Below are 14,905 nucleotides of genomic sequence, written 5' to 3' on the forward strand. Positions count from 1 at the left end.
ATAAGGTTTTAAAAATGTATAAGAAGCTTCATTTAAAATTAAATTAAAATGCAGAGCCCCCCAGACCGGTGGCCAGGACCCGGGCAGTGTGAGTGCCACTGAAAATCAGCTCGCGTGCCGCCTTCGGCACACGTGCCATAGGTTGCCTACCTCTGCCTTAGGGGAATGCCTTTCTTTTTCAGTGGTCATTGGATATTAGAGGAGTTGGAAGGAATGTGTACAGCAGACCCAAAGTTCTGATCGAGATAAAGAAAGACAGCCAGGGTTTTTGTAATCTTGATGTGGCCCAGACAGACATTCCCTTACCTCATCCAGCTGGTGACTTGCCAATACTGTCCCTAATCTTGTGTGTCAAGAAGGCAGGCAAATCTGAGTTCTTTGCATCAAAGCATGGCTAGTCAATGGTTTGCAGGATTAGAAACAACCTGTTCAGAGGAGGTAAAAAGAGTACTATTACACAGCAGAAAACAGTCTCTGTGGGCTTACACTCACTTGCAACAATGGACAAGATTCAGCTGCTGGTGACCTAAAACACATTCCACCAATATCCTCTTCACACTCATGTGTATTGGACTATATCCTGGAATTGGAAAAAATCAGGGTTGTCACTGAGCTCCCATTATGGTCCATCTAACAGCTGCCACAGCCTTCCACTCCCTGATAGAGGGCTTTTCTGTATTTCCTCACCCAGTTATAGTGCGGTTCCTCAAGGGGCTCAGAAATCTTTCCACAAGTCAAATGTTCTACCCCGACTTGGGACTTCAGCTTTATTTTTAAATGCCTTACAAAACAACTTTTGAGTCAGTGACTACCTACTCACTCCTCCATTTATCAATTTAAAAAAATAAAACAAACAAAAAAAACCATTCCTGGTAGCTATCACATCTGCTCAACAAGTTGGGGAAATAAAGGCTTTTACAATATTTTTCAAAGACAAAGTCACACACCCCAATTTTTGATTAAAAATTGTCTTCAGAGTTCCATATTAACCAGCCCATTAATCTCCCAGTCTTTTAGTAAGGAAGAGGCGCTGTTGCACTAACACTTGATGTCAGGAGTGCTCTGGCCTTTTACCTTGGCAGGACTAAATCTTTTAGGAAGTCTTCGAAGTTGTTTGTCACTATTGTGGAGAGATCTAAAGGGCCAGCAGTCAACAAAGACTCTCTAGACAGATATTGGACTGAATTAATTGTTGCTATTAATCTTGGTCTTCAGCTTCCTTTGGGTGTCCAAATCTATTCAACAAGATCTATTTCTACTCCAGTGTCCTTTCTGAAAAATGTTCCTATCACTGAAATACGTAGGGCAACTACTTGGACTGCTATACATGCCTTTTCTGAACCTTAAGCAGTAACCCAAGAATCTGCTTCTGATGCTATGTTTGGCTCTGCTGTGCTTTCTTCAGTTCCGAATTATATTTGGAAGCCCTCCCCTGCCCCCTTAGTGGGAACTACTTAGTAGTCGCCTAGAGCAGAGCACACATGGGGACACTGCTCAAAGAAGTTACTCACCCTGTGCAATAACTGTGTGGTTCTTTAAGATGTATGTTCCTCTGGGTGCTCCAGTATCCACCTCCCTCGCATTTTCTTAGAAGTTCTCTGCTATGGAACTTCACGGTACAGAAGGAATTGAGGGTGGTTCGCCTGTGCAGCGCTACATAACAATGGTGCAGTGCACTGCACTGTATAGTATGTATGCACAGGTCGAACAGACACTATGAAATTTCTGGTCAAAGGCGCAAGGAGTGCAAGTGCGCCTAGAGTGAAGCACCTATAGTAGCACACACCTCAAAGAACCAGAGTTACTGCACAGGGTGAATAATCTCTTCTTTTCACCTCTGTCCAAAAGAGCTGACCTTGGAACATAGGAGTGCATGAGGCAGTATCCATTGCAGTTGTACCTGGGATTGGCTATTGAAAAGTCAAGGTTGATGAAAAACTCCCCTACAAGAAAGGCAGTCTGTCATAGGGGCCCAAAACCAAAGAGTCAGAATCCTGTGACATAAATAACCTGTAGTAGTTTGGGTTTTTTATTTTATTAAGATCAACTTCCTCTTTTTCCAAAGCAGTTTGCAAATTAGAGTGAACTTGTTTATTTTGTATGAATTTTGCAGATTGTAGGGCTGTCAATTAATCGCAGTTAACTCACACAATTAACTCAAATTAATCGTGGTTTAAAAAATTAATTGTGATTAATCAGTTTTAATTGCAGTGTTAAACAATAGAATACCAATTGAAATGTAATTACGTGCCAGATATGCTAAACATTTGTATGCCCCTTCATGCTTCGACCTCCCCCACACCCAAAGGATGTACTTCCTTCTGGTGACACTCGTTTAAAAAAAAATGCGTTAATTCAATTTGTGACTGAACTCCCGGGGGGAGAATTGTATCTCTACCATTCCGTTTTTACTCTCATTCTGCCATATATTTCATGTTATATCAGTCTCAGATGATGACCCAGCACATGTTGTTGTTTATTTTGAGAGTACTTTCACTGTAGATTTGACAAAATGCAAAGAAGGTACCAATGTGAGATAGCTACAGACCTCAACCCAAGGTTTAAGAATGGGAAGTGCCTTCTAAAATCTGAGCGCGATGATGTGTGGAACATGCTTTCAGAAAAAAAGAGCAACACTCTGATGTGGAAATTACAGAACAGAACCACCAAAAAAAAAAATCAATCTTCTGTTGGTGGCATCTGACTCAGATGATGAAGATGAACATGTCGAGCCGCACTGCGTTGGATCATTATCTAGCAGAACCCATCAGCATGGACACATGTCCCCTGAATGGTTGTTTGAAGCATGAAGGGACTTACAAATCTTTAGAGCAACTGGCATGTATAAAAAATAGTGAGCACTGTACGCCTTGTATTCTGTGTAATTTAAATCAATATACCGGTATTTGAAAATCTAGACAACATCCAAAGTATTTAAATAAATGGTACTCTGTTATTGTTTAACAGTGCAATTAATCGTGTTTAACTTTTTTTAATTGCTTGACAGCCCTAGTCAAAATATTTTTAAAAAATCCTTAAATCAAATTCAAGTTCTCAAGCAGCATTTTTCTTTCTTTGCCTATCTGTAATCTTTTATTATCAGTGGAAATATCATGTGTCCTTTTAATTGATGTTTACTGACCTTTATCAATAAATTTAATTCTTTCAAGTGTAATTATATTCATGTCAGTGCCTTTGTGGGATTAAGAATTCTTAAATGCACATCAATCAAACAAGATGCCTCTAACCTGTAAGGCTCTGATCTTGCAGAGGGATCAAAGTGGGCAGACCCCTGCAACTGTGTGAAGCACCATTGACTTAAATGGGCCTCCATATGGGTACAGTACAATTGCAGGACTGAGGCTTAAATGAATATATATTTAAAAAAAAAAAACGCTATATTAGAGGCAAAGCAATGTTTCTGAAAATCCTTCTCCTGTTTACAAGCTGACTCCATGTTCTTTCCTTCTAATAATTCCTTCTAATCAGGCCTACCTTTTTATTAGTTTGGTGCCAGGCCTTGCCCCCTAGATTAAGTGAGTTAATGCAGTCCTTGGATCAATGCATCAACAGCGGGGGAAATCTTGAATAGGAGTAGAGGGTGTGTGTGTGTGTATTAGTCACAGGTGCAACTACTGCCTAAATACTGTGTCCAGTTCTGGTGTCAACAAATGAAGGATGTTGATAAATTGGAGAGGGTTCAGAGTCCTGAGCGTGACTGATTAAAAGAGAAGAAAACATGCCTTGTCGTCGGAGCTCTTTTGAGTTTCACTATTTAGCCCAACAAAGAAGGTTAAAGTGTGACTTGATTACAGTACCAAGATGGGGAAACAAATATTTAACAATTAGCTTTTCAATCTAGCAGAGAAAAGTCTGTCATGATCCAGTGGCAAAGCTGAATTCAGATGAAAAATTTTCAGTTTGAGATAATTAACCATTGGCTCAATTTACCAAGGGTCCTGGAGGATTCTCAATCACTGACCATTTTAAAATTCAGATTACGTGTTTTCCTAAAAGAGAGATGCTCTGGGAACTACTTCAGGGTAGTTCTGTGGCCTGTATTATACAGGTCAGACTAGATGATCTCGGTCGTCCTTTCTGGCCTTAGAATCATGAATGGGAACAGCTGCTAGAACTGTTCTACCCCTCAAAGCAGTATTAGGATGTTTGTGATCTCTGCCATTACAGTTCTTCTGAAGACTTTAAATACTCATTTTTCCATAGAAGTTAGTCAGGGAAAAAACCCAACTCTTTCAATTGGCAGTGCTAAATTTTCTAGGTAATTTGGACAAACTTAGGGTATGTCTACCCTATGAAATTACTTCGATTTTTATAGAAGTTGATTTTTAGAAATCGATTGCGAATGTCCACACTAAGTGCATTTAGTGGGTGGAGTGCATCCTCACTACTGTGGCTAGCATCAACTTACAGAGCAGTGCACTGTGGGTAGCTATCCCACAGTTCCCGCAGTCTCCGCCGTCCATTGGAATTCCGGATTAAGCTTCCAATGCCTGATGGGGCAAAAACATTGTAACGGGTGGTTTTGGGTACATGTCGTCAGTCTCCCCTCCCTCTGTGAAAGCAACAGCAGACAATCATTTTGCACCTTTTTTCCGTGCAGACGCATACCACAGCAAGTGTGCAGCCCGCTCAGCTCACCGACACTGCAGCTGTTGTGTCTTGGGTGCTGCTGTCAGCAGATGGTGCAGTAGGACTGCTAACCGTCGTCATACACTGCTTCCAATGCAACTCTGCTCTGCTGCTCTTGCCTCGATAGTGAATTTCTCCATGTTGTCTGTCATGAGCTCCTGGGTACGTGTGTTCTTCCTTGGGAAATGTGTGTGGTACTAACCGTCATCCTCCACTGCTTCTGCTGCAACTCTGCTCTCCTGGTGCCATTGATCCACCTCGCAGGTCCTCTCGTCGTTCTGTATAAATATCTATTCTCGTGGCATCCGTCGTCATCCACCAATTCCACTGCAACTCTGCCTTCCTGCTCTCCTTCAGACGCCACACCACGGCAAGCATGGAGCCCGCTCAGCTCACCCCTCTCCTCTCCCCCCCCCCCCCCCCACGTTCTTGAGTGTCTGGGTGAGGAGGATATGGAACTTTGGGAGGAGGGCAGGTGGTTATAAGGGGCTGCAGTGGTGGTCTGTGGTACTGCTGCCTTTCCTGCAGCTCCACCAGACGCCTGAGCATGTCAGTTTGCACCCCCATTAGCGTCAGCATTGCATTCTGCCTCCTCTCAGCGTGCTCCTCCCTCTTCTCATCACGTTCATTTAATGCTTTCCTGGACTCTGCCATTGTTTGCCTACACGCATTCTACTGAGCTCTTTCAGTGCGGGAGGACTGCATGAGCTCTGAGAACATCTCGTCGCGAGTGCGTGTTCCCCCCCCCCCCCCGCCTTTTAATCTGCGCTAGCTTCTGGAACGGAAGTACATTTTAGAGAACAAAGGGAAGACTGAATCAAGCGATTCACATTACATAGCACATGTGCTTTTGGTACAAGGTTGCATTTTGCTTCTTATATTGAGTGCCTGCCGGTTTGGTGTGAAACATCACACGCGCTCGGCTGGGCAACAGAATTCGGTTTGCGGGCAGCCACAGTAAGGCAAAGGGTTTCGGCTTCTTTAACCTTCATAACATGTGGGAACGGTTTCAAACAGCAGTGCCTTCCTTTCCCATACCAAGCACCAGAGGTGCCTACTCCGGCTTCATGGTCCGGGAGCCCTCCTTGGGAGGGTATTGACTCCATGGTGACTAACGGTTCCTGGCTGCCGGGGAGAAGGGATTCTCTGCTTGCCTCCTGCGCTATACTCCTCCTCCTCCACAAAATCCTCATCCCTGTTGCGTGAGACTCCGCTCCCCCCGGAGTCTCCGCTAGTACTGGACAGTGGTGGGGTAGTGGTAGGGGCCACCCCTAGAATTGCATGCAGCTCATCATAGAACCAGCATGTATGGGGCTCTGACCCAGAGCGACCATTTGCATCCTTTTTTTTTGGTAGGCTTGCCTCAGCTCCTAAACTTTCACGCGGCACTGCTGTGTGTCCCTGTCTATCATGCGCGTGGAGATTTTGGCAAATATATTGACAATTCGTCTTTTTGGAACAGATTTCTGCCTGCACGGATTCTCCTTCCCATACAGTGATCAGATCCAGTACCTCCCGTTGGGTCCATGCTGGAGCTCTTGTGCGATTCTGGGACTCCATGGTCACCTATGCTGATGAGCACTGCTGATCAGCTTGCCACGCTGGCCAAACAGGAAATGAAATTCATAAGTTCCCCTGGCTTTTCCTGTCTACTTGGCCAGTGCATCTGAGTTGAGAGCGCTGTCCAGAGCGGTCACAATGGAACACTCTGGGATAGTTCCTGGAGGCCAATACCGTCGAATTGCATCCAAGCTACCCCAAATTCAACCCAGCGAGGTCGATTTTAGCGCTAAACCCCTTGCCGGGGAGGAGTACAAAAATAGATTTTAAGAGCCCTTTAAGTTGACAAAACAGGCTTGGTCGTGTGGACGGGTGCGTTAGGGTTAAATCATCCTAACGCTGCTAAATTCGACCTAAACTCGTAGTGTAGACCAGGGCTTAGTGATACTGTCTAGTCTTTTTCCAGATCCTAAAATGTGCCTGGATAAGGGAAAAGCCAAGAAAATGTTGCAACTGCAGTATCTCTTTGAAGGGGGGAAAATAGCACACTGTTTCCAGCAGAAACACTTTGGAAAAGAAACAAGCTATTTATCTTTTCACATAAGAAGTAAGTAGATAGGTAGGCTGTAGTCTTGAGCATAAGAATGCTTTCTTATTGCACCAACTAAGCTAATAGGCTTCTTTCCCTCCTAGCCTGGAGAAGATTTTTGAGGTTTCCTAGATGTATAGTTCTCCTTGCTTCTGTGCAAGAGTTTCTAGTTTCTCTTCCCAGTCAAGCTTCCACCAAATGATAGCATCTTCTTCCAGTCCAAAACTGTCTGGGGACTCCAATTCATTGCAGACTTCTGGGACATCAGAGTTTTGAACAAATGTGAGAGAATGGAGTAGGCTCCATTCTAGCTTCATGCTGATTTGCAGCTGCTTCTGCAGCATCATTTGAGGCACTATTATTCCATGGGCTCTCAGTCCCATGTACAACTAGCCAGCTCCACAGGAGTCCTGCAAAAGTTCCAGGACCAGTAAGGGTATGTCTACCCTGCAAGCCCTTCTTCTTCTATCCACATGGAAATCAGTCTGACTCAGGACCTGGGTCCCAGAGACCCTGTCGGGGAGTTGGTCAGAGCCCAAGTCCCTCTGTGACTCGGGTCCACGCCTGGTCACTTTGAAATGTTGATGCAGGTCAAGCTGCAGACTTGAATCAGAAGGACTGTGTAGTGCAGTATGGACCCATTAGCATGGCGGTGGGACCTAGGTCTAGCTATTGTAAATTTTGGTTTACAGTCTGGTGTGGATGCTCAAGTCCTACCTGGGATCCACACCTGAGTCTCTTTTGCTCTAGCATAGCAACAGTGGTCCTGTGGTGAGGCAGCTCACTCAACATGGCCTGTGGGTGCAGGCACAGCCCTGCTACCTCAAGATGAGACCTAGCTTGCTTGGTTCATGGTGAAGTGACACCACTGCAGCTCTTCTTCACATACTGAAACTCACTCTGGCAACATGTCTGGATCCTAGGCCACTCTCCATTCATAAGAAAGAGAGGCTCTTAGATCACCTTTAAGGCCACTCTCCAGTACTAGCAGATGCCTGCCTAGCCCTTTCCCATATACAAGGAAATCAAGGATAGTTTATTAATTATGTAGCAAGCCTTAAGACCGGGTTCGGACCCAGGTATACAGAACCCTCTTGTACAGGGACACTCGACTTCTGTTAGTGCCCAGTCTGCATAAAGATCATGGTCACTGAGTGCTTCCAAGGTGAAAGCGGCATCAAGACCCTGGTCTCCAACACTCTCTCTAAGAGTAAGACCTATAACTGTGCCAGGAGTATTGAGATCTTCCTATTGAGACTAAGGAGAGGGACAAGAGCAGCAGAGCGGAGCGTTCCTCTTCAAAGAAGGTTCAGTCTCCAGAGACCTCAGGCCGGGCCTGGGAGGAGAGCTGTTGAGGCTCTGAGTACTTCTCGTATGATGAAGCACTGTAGCACTTAAATTAAGTCCTATACCTAAGTGGTAAGCTCCTTGGCATATTGCATACTACTTTAGCCTGGGTGGCCCTCCTGATTTAATGATCATCTTGAGCCAACTAAGACCACCTGGCAAACTAGAACAGCAACCCTACATGCAAGCATGCTGACTTAAAAAAAAAACACCAACCCAAACCAAAAAAGCCCTACCAGTTCCAAATTCTCTGGTTGTGAACACAGTTAATGAAAGGGGGAGATAGCATTCAAAAAAAGCTATCCTATATAACAAGGACCAGAAACATCTGGACCTTTTTTGTTTGTAAAAGCTACTCCTCAACATTGGAGTTCAGGATACCAAGTCACCAAGCACAGATGTCGAAGTGTGGCTGCCTGAACTAGAGAAGTTTCATGATTTTTAGTGATCATTTACCACGGGAGCATCAAGATTGGTTTAGTGCCATAATAACATAGGATCAGCTGTTGGCAAAGACTTCTTTGCAGGCTTCACTTGATGCGGTCAGCATTGCAGCCAGGTCTGTTTCCACTGCAGTAGTGATAAGATGAGCATCCTGGCTTCAGTTGTCTGGTTTCTCATGGGAGGTACAATCAAACATTGAGGACTTACTATTTAATGGCCACAAGCTCTTCCAGGACTCCACAGATGACTCTCTTCATACCCTGAAGGACTGTAGGGCTACACTTGCATTTTTGGGGATATAAGTGCCTGAAAATAAAATTAAAAGTTTAGCATGTGTCAATTGGCAAAAAGATCCCATCCTGCTCAATTTTCCACTTTCTGTAAGCGATCTGAACTGCTGGGTTAGAAGCTTCATTTTAGAAAACTTCATCCTAGCTATAAACATCTTCCAAACACCAGTTTTGGTCAAGTCTCTAAACCACCCAATAGTCTGTTTCTTGTCTACGCTATACCACCCCTCTTCCTCAGTTTGGACACCGCCTCTTTCTATTCCGACAGGCATGGGAGGCTATAACATCAAACAAATAGGTATTGGAGTCCCTTACATCTGGTTAAACAATCCAATTTACCTCCATCCCACCCTGCCACCCCATTCCCCGTCCCTCTTCAGTGACCCTCTCACCGTCAATTGCTGAGACAGGAGATCACATTGCCCCTAAGTCTAGGGGCCATAGAACCAGTTCCACTTCAACCGAAAGGAAAAGGGTTTTATTCAAGGTATTTTCTGATACCCAAGTAAAATGGGGATTGGAGTTCAATACTAGGTCTCTCAGACAGTTGAACAAAAATGTTGGCCACCTGAAATTCTGGATGATTTCTCTAGCAGAGAATTCTCTCCCTGGAGTCCAGGATTGGTTTTAAGCTCTCAATCTCAAAGATGCCTACGTCCATATAGCAATTCATCCCTCTCGCAGAAGATTTTTCTCTCACATTCTATCACAACCACTACCAGTACCAGGCCCTACCCTTTAGCCTTTCTTCTACCTCAAGGGTTTTCTCAAAAATCATGTGAGAGGTGGGCAGCTATAACTATCATCTAGGAACAACAGTCTTTCCATATGTTGATGACCGGCTTCTCAATGGATGGCCTTATCAGGAGGTGCTGTTGGCAGTTCAAATGAGAATTTCACTATTCCGCAGTTTAGGCCTACAAATAAATATTGAGAAATTGGCATTGACTTCAGCAAATACTTTTTAAAGGAGTATTTCTGGATTCAGTGACAGACAACACTTATCTCCCTCCCAACAGGTTCCTCACTCTAAAGAACCTTATTCAAAGAATACAGCTCAGTCGTCAAGCTCCAGCAAGGACATGTCTGCAATTTCTGAGCAATGTGGCAGCTTTCATGTTTAACATATGCTCAAACTCTGTTCATTATTTTTTAATATCATCTTAATAAAATTTTTAAATCTGTTAAAATGCCATTTTACATCTCTGACTCCAGAGATTGCTCTGGAGAGTTTATGTATCCAACTAGCACAGTCTCAACAAATAGGTGTACTCAGTTGGGTCCTACAGTCACTCACGGTGTGGAAGGATCCTTCCAAGGTTTGTTCAGGAATCCTCTTTATCCAAAATTCTCCTATGGTCATAACATCAGAAGCTTCCATCTGGGGACAAGGAGCACATTTAGGGTCTCTCACAGTCCAAGGCAAAAGGTTGCAACAAGAACGGCTCTTATATGTCAGCCTGCTGGATTTCAGGGTGTTGGTCAGAAATGTCTGCCTCCACTTTCTTCCACTAATCAAAAACAAGTCAATCAAGATCATACAAACTGTTAAAATACATGACAGGTAACAGTTGTCAGGGAGGAGTACATTTTCCCCCTTGCTCTGCACCGAAGTGATAAACCTCAGGAATTGACACATAGTTAACCAGATAATCATCTTGGCTTCTTCTTGGGTATGCTGTATATCCTTGCAGATGATCTCAGCAGAATTTTTCCCTTAAATTACAAATGAGTTGGACTCTTGAGTCCTCAGCAAAATATTCCTAGCTTGGGGGGGAGGCTTCCAGAGGTTGACCTTTTCACCACTGCAGCCAACACAAAGTGCAGAAAATTCTGTTCCAGAGGAGGACTCTATTCCCAATCTTTTGGAGACGCTTTTCTCATTACAAGGGTATTTTTTTTTTACATGTATCCACGTACTCCATTGCTTTTAAATGTTCTCAACAAGGTCAAGCTGGATCAAGCCAGGGTCATTTTGATTGTAGCAACTTAATCAAGACAAGTTTGGCTTCCTTACCTCATCAGACTGACCTCTTGCTTTCTCTGGTGGCTCCTGATCAATTCTTGACTGTCTCAGAATGCAGCTTCAATTATGTCGCCTCAATGGTTTTCAGGACTAGAGGCATCTTGTCATGGGGAGTACAACTTATGTTGTTCAATAACAGGAAGGAATCCACAAGACATGCTTACCTCCACAAATGGAGACTATATCATCTTTGTAACTGCAGTCCTTTTTCACCTGTCCAGTCATCTCTTTCCACAGTCTTGGATTAGCTGTTGGAATTGAAAACATGGTTGGATATGTGTCTCTGTTTCTCTGTCTCTGTCTCAGTTCCATGAAGGTTCACTTAGAGGCACTCACCAATAGGTTTCTCAGTTTTCACATATCTGACCAGAGCGAGATTTCTGAATGGTCTTACAAATCTTTTTCTTCAAATTTAGAGATTCTGCTACATTTTGGGATCTCACCCTTGTTCTTAACTGTCTCATAAAACAGCCCTTTTGAGCCACTAGCTGTGTGCTCTGTTACATTTGTCCATGAAGATGGCCTTTTTGGTGGCCATGACTTCTATGCAAAGGGTTGGAGAGATGGGGGCTCTAATAGTGGTCCCTTACCTTCTCCTTGGAGAACAAAGTAAGTGATTATGACCCATCCAAAACTTACTGAAGACTTTTTCTGAATTTCATATTAGCCAGACTATGCACCTTCCAGTTTTCTTTTGTGAGCTGCATCAGTCTACTCAAGAAGATACCTTCCATACACTCGGATAAGAGGGCATTGGCCTTTGACTTGAATAGAACCAGACTATTCAGGAAGTCTTCTAGACTGTTTTGTTTCTATTGTGGCTAGGTCTAGGGGATCTACTATCTCCATTCAGAGACTTTTAAAATGGATCTCTGGATGTATTATTACCTGTTATGGTTTGATATTCAGTTTCCCCTGCAAGTGACTGCACATTCTACTAGATGACTGTCTGTCTGTAGCCATACTAAAGGACATGCCAGTTGCTGATTGCTAGATTGGATGCTTGAGTATGTTCTGAGCCTCCTGCCATCTTAAAGGGGGTTACTGCTAGGGAGTCACCTGAAGTGGAGCACTCACAAGGACACTACTCTAAGAAGTAGAGGCCACTTAACTTGCAAAATAACTGGAGTTCTTTGAGATGTGCGTCTCTGTGCATGCTCCATTACCCATCCTCCTTCCTGTCTGCTTCAGAGTTTCCTTTGGGACTTTGTGGTAGAGAAGGAACCGAGGGTGATTTGTCTGCACAGCCCTATATAGATTTGATATGGGATATGAGACTGTGCAGAGTGTGTGTGGGGGCCAAATGGGCATTGCTACCAAAAATCTCCAATCAAAGTCTCAGGCTACATGCGTACCTGAATTGGAGCACCCACAAGGACATACATCTCAAAATTCCAGTTACTGCACGAGGTGAGTAATCTCTTTTTAATAAGTGCTTAAATGATTGGATAGATGTGATGTGCATAATAAATGCACCTCATATATTTACAAATTTCTCACAAGTTGTCTTCCCCAGTATGAAAATATGGGCATAGTACACCCTGTGTACTATAACATTATAATTCATACCAAAATGATGTGTGTGGGCTGGCCCAGGCCATGCTGTGCCTCCCTGAATGTTCCTCTGCGCCCCCCTAAGGGGGCGTGCTCCACACTTTGGGGACCTTTGCTTTAAATGTTCTGCTGGATCTACCTGTTTTCAAACATAGTGGGGGGGGAAAACAAATGCATTTATAAAATGAAATGTCCTAAATTTCAGTATCATTTCTCCTACAAGAGTAATATAAAAACAGAGTCATAAAACAGGCCAAAAAAGGGGGAGGAGGGAATATAGAGCTTACCTATTAAATGGGAAAAGCAAGTTTCAGACTCTCAGAACTTGGGCAGATAAGAATTCCTTACTTGGCATGAAAGGTTTTCCCAGGTAATTGTTTTATCAGGGTTATCAATCTTAGGACAGGGCATTGATAATTTTATTTTTCTAGTTTAAATTATTTATTAGACGATATGAATGAATATTACCTAAAAATATTTAGCAGACTGATGATAATTTTGTAGTAATATACTTGGTTTTGATTTTTAAATGATTGAAATAAAATGCAAAAAAACCTCAATCTAAAGCTGCATGCTATGACCTTGGCTATTTCAAATAGAAACTTCTGAATTTGGGATTTCCCCTTCTTTATTTAGCAGGAAGAATTGCATATGTGTTTGGAAAAAGAAGGGGAATTCCCAAAATCAGAAGTTAGTTCAGCAATTGACCTCAAAAAACAAACTGTCTAGGTCAGTACTTTCTTGATCTGGCTGGCTGGAGTGTAGTTGCTGTAACTGAACTCCAAGTGTAGTGACCCAAGTTAAAATATTTCAACATGAGCAAAGGTGGAAGGCCACTTGACCCAATTCATGGTTATTTTGAGAAAGTTCATGAAGATGACAGAGTCTTTGATGCAAAAACTGCAAAGAAACAGTGGGAAGGCAGACCATATGAGGAAACATTGTTTTTTTGCCGCTGCAATTTGTAAAAAGACACACACACAACTGCTGCTGTTGGCTAAATATACAGGAGTATTAGAATCAGACTCTGAGGATGAAGGTACTGTTAAAACTGCATTGCCTTTGCCAAATACATCAAATGAAAGCAGGCTCAGGTTGGCCAGAGACAACAAGGGGGAAGTATGTTTTTTCAGCCACAAATGGATAGGTTCGTAACAAAAACTCCAGCACTGAAACACAATTTTCAAACAAAAATTGCAAAAAAAATTTTATGGCTGTAATAGTGTCTTTTAGGTTATTGCAATTACAACTTTTCAGGCAATGATCAGCTACCTAAAACCAAGCTACAAAGCACCCAGTCAGATGAACTGTTAGATACAGTTACTGGTGGCTTGAGGGTGGAAGCATGCAACAGATCACATGGAAAAGTGTTAATACAAGATGAGAAAAAGGTGCAAAGTATGAGAAGTGATTTGGAACAAGATGACAACACTTTGGTTACATATGGATGTGTATCACATTGGCTAAATCTAGTTGGACAAGACCTTATCCCAAGTGGTTTGATAAAACGTAGATTTACAAAAGTGTTTTTGTAATCCCCATCAGCCTGGAGCCTGGTTAAAAGAATGCCAATGATCTGTAAACCCCCAAATCCTTGGTGACACACAATGCAACAGTTAAATAATATGCCCCGAAACAATGTTAAAAATCGGCTGCATTATTTTAGGATTGTGAGTGATCTTGAGACAGAACTTGAAGATGGTGTTCTGTATAATTAATAATCAAGGGATTTTTCTGAGAAGCAAAAAAATTGATCAGTTTTTTGAAACCAGTTGCTGTGCCACTTGACACTCCAAAGGGACACATCAACAATTGCTGTTGCATGTGAAGTTTGGTTGTATCTAATGAAAAATGAAGGTCTTGCACCACACAAAGCTAAAGTACAAAAAGAGATTTAATGGGGCAATTACTCCTGTACACATGTTGGCCGACCTCCTTCATCCAAGATACGCAGGAAAGAAATTGTCAGCTGAACAAGAAAAAATTGCAAGGCAGTGTTTGCTCAGCAAAGCCCTCTTGCATTAAATTAATATTTTAAATCAATATTTTCATCTGCTATCAAGGAAAGTTTCTACTTTGACACTGTGGAAGAATGCAGATACTCTATCAGATTCAATAGAACTGGTGGTGCAGTTGCTGTATCCAGCAAATTAAGCAAGCATAGACTGAATCTTTTGGAGCTTTGGATACAGCCATTCAGAATTTAGGAATAGGCTCAGTCTATCCGCTACATCAAAGTTGGTCTTCTGCTACAGAATGCTGGATGGCCAAATGGATCTGGACCAGTTGTCTGCAACTCTGCATGCTTCTGACTGCTTGATGCTTCAAGCCTGCAACTCCTATTATTATTATTTATTATTTATTTTATTATTTATTATTACTTTCATATAATCAAATGTTTTTGACTTTTGTTTGTATTAAAATGAAAATTGAAAAGAGTTGATGTATAACTTGAGAAAATATTGAACCAAAATGTATACAGACATTCTGATGATTAGTATTTTA

The 14,905-nt window shown here is 42.6% G+C and overlaps 1 protein-coding gene across 17 annotated transcripts in view; it reads left to right on the top strand.

The window, feature by feature from the left end:
• LCORL (ligand dependent nuclear receptor corepressor like) overlaps positions 1-14,905 on the top strand; it is a 169,209-nt gene that overhangs the window by 24,311 nt on the left and 129,993 nt on the right. The gene's annotated exons all lie outside the window — the stretch shown is intronic.

The sequence above is a fragment of the Chrysemys picta genome, chromosome 5 (genome assembly GCF_011386835.1).
Source record: "Chrysemys picta bellii isolate R12L10 chromosome 5, ASM1138683v2, whole genome shotgun sequence".
Taxonomy (NCBI): domain Eukaryota; kingdom Metazoa; phylum Chordata; order Testudines; family Emydidae; genus Chrysemys; species Chrysemys picta.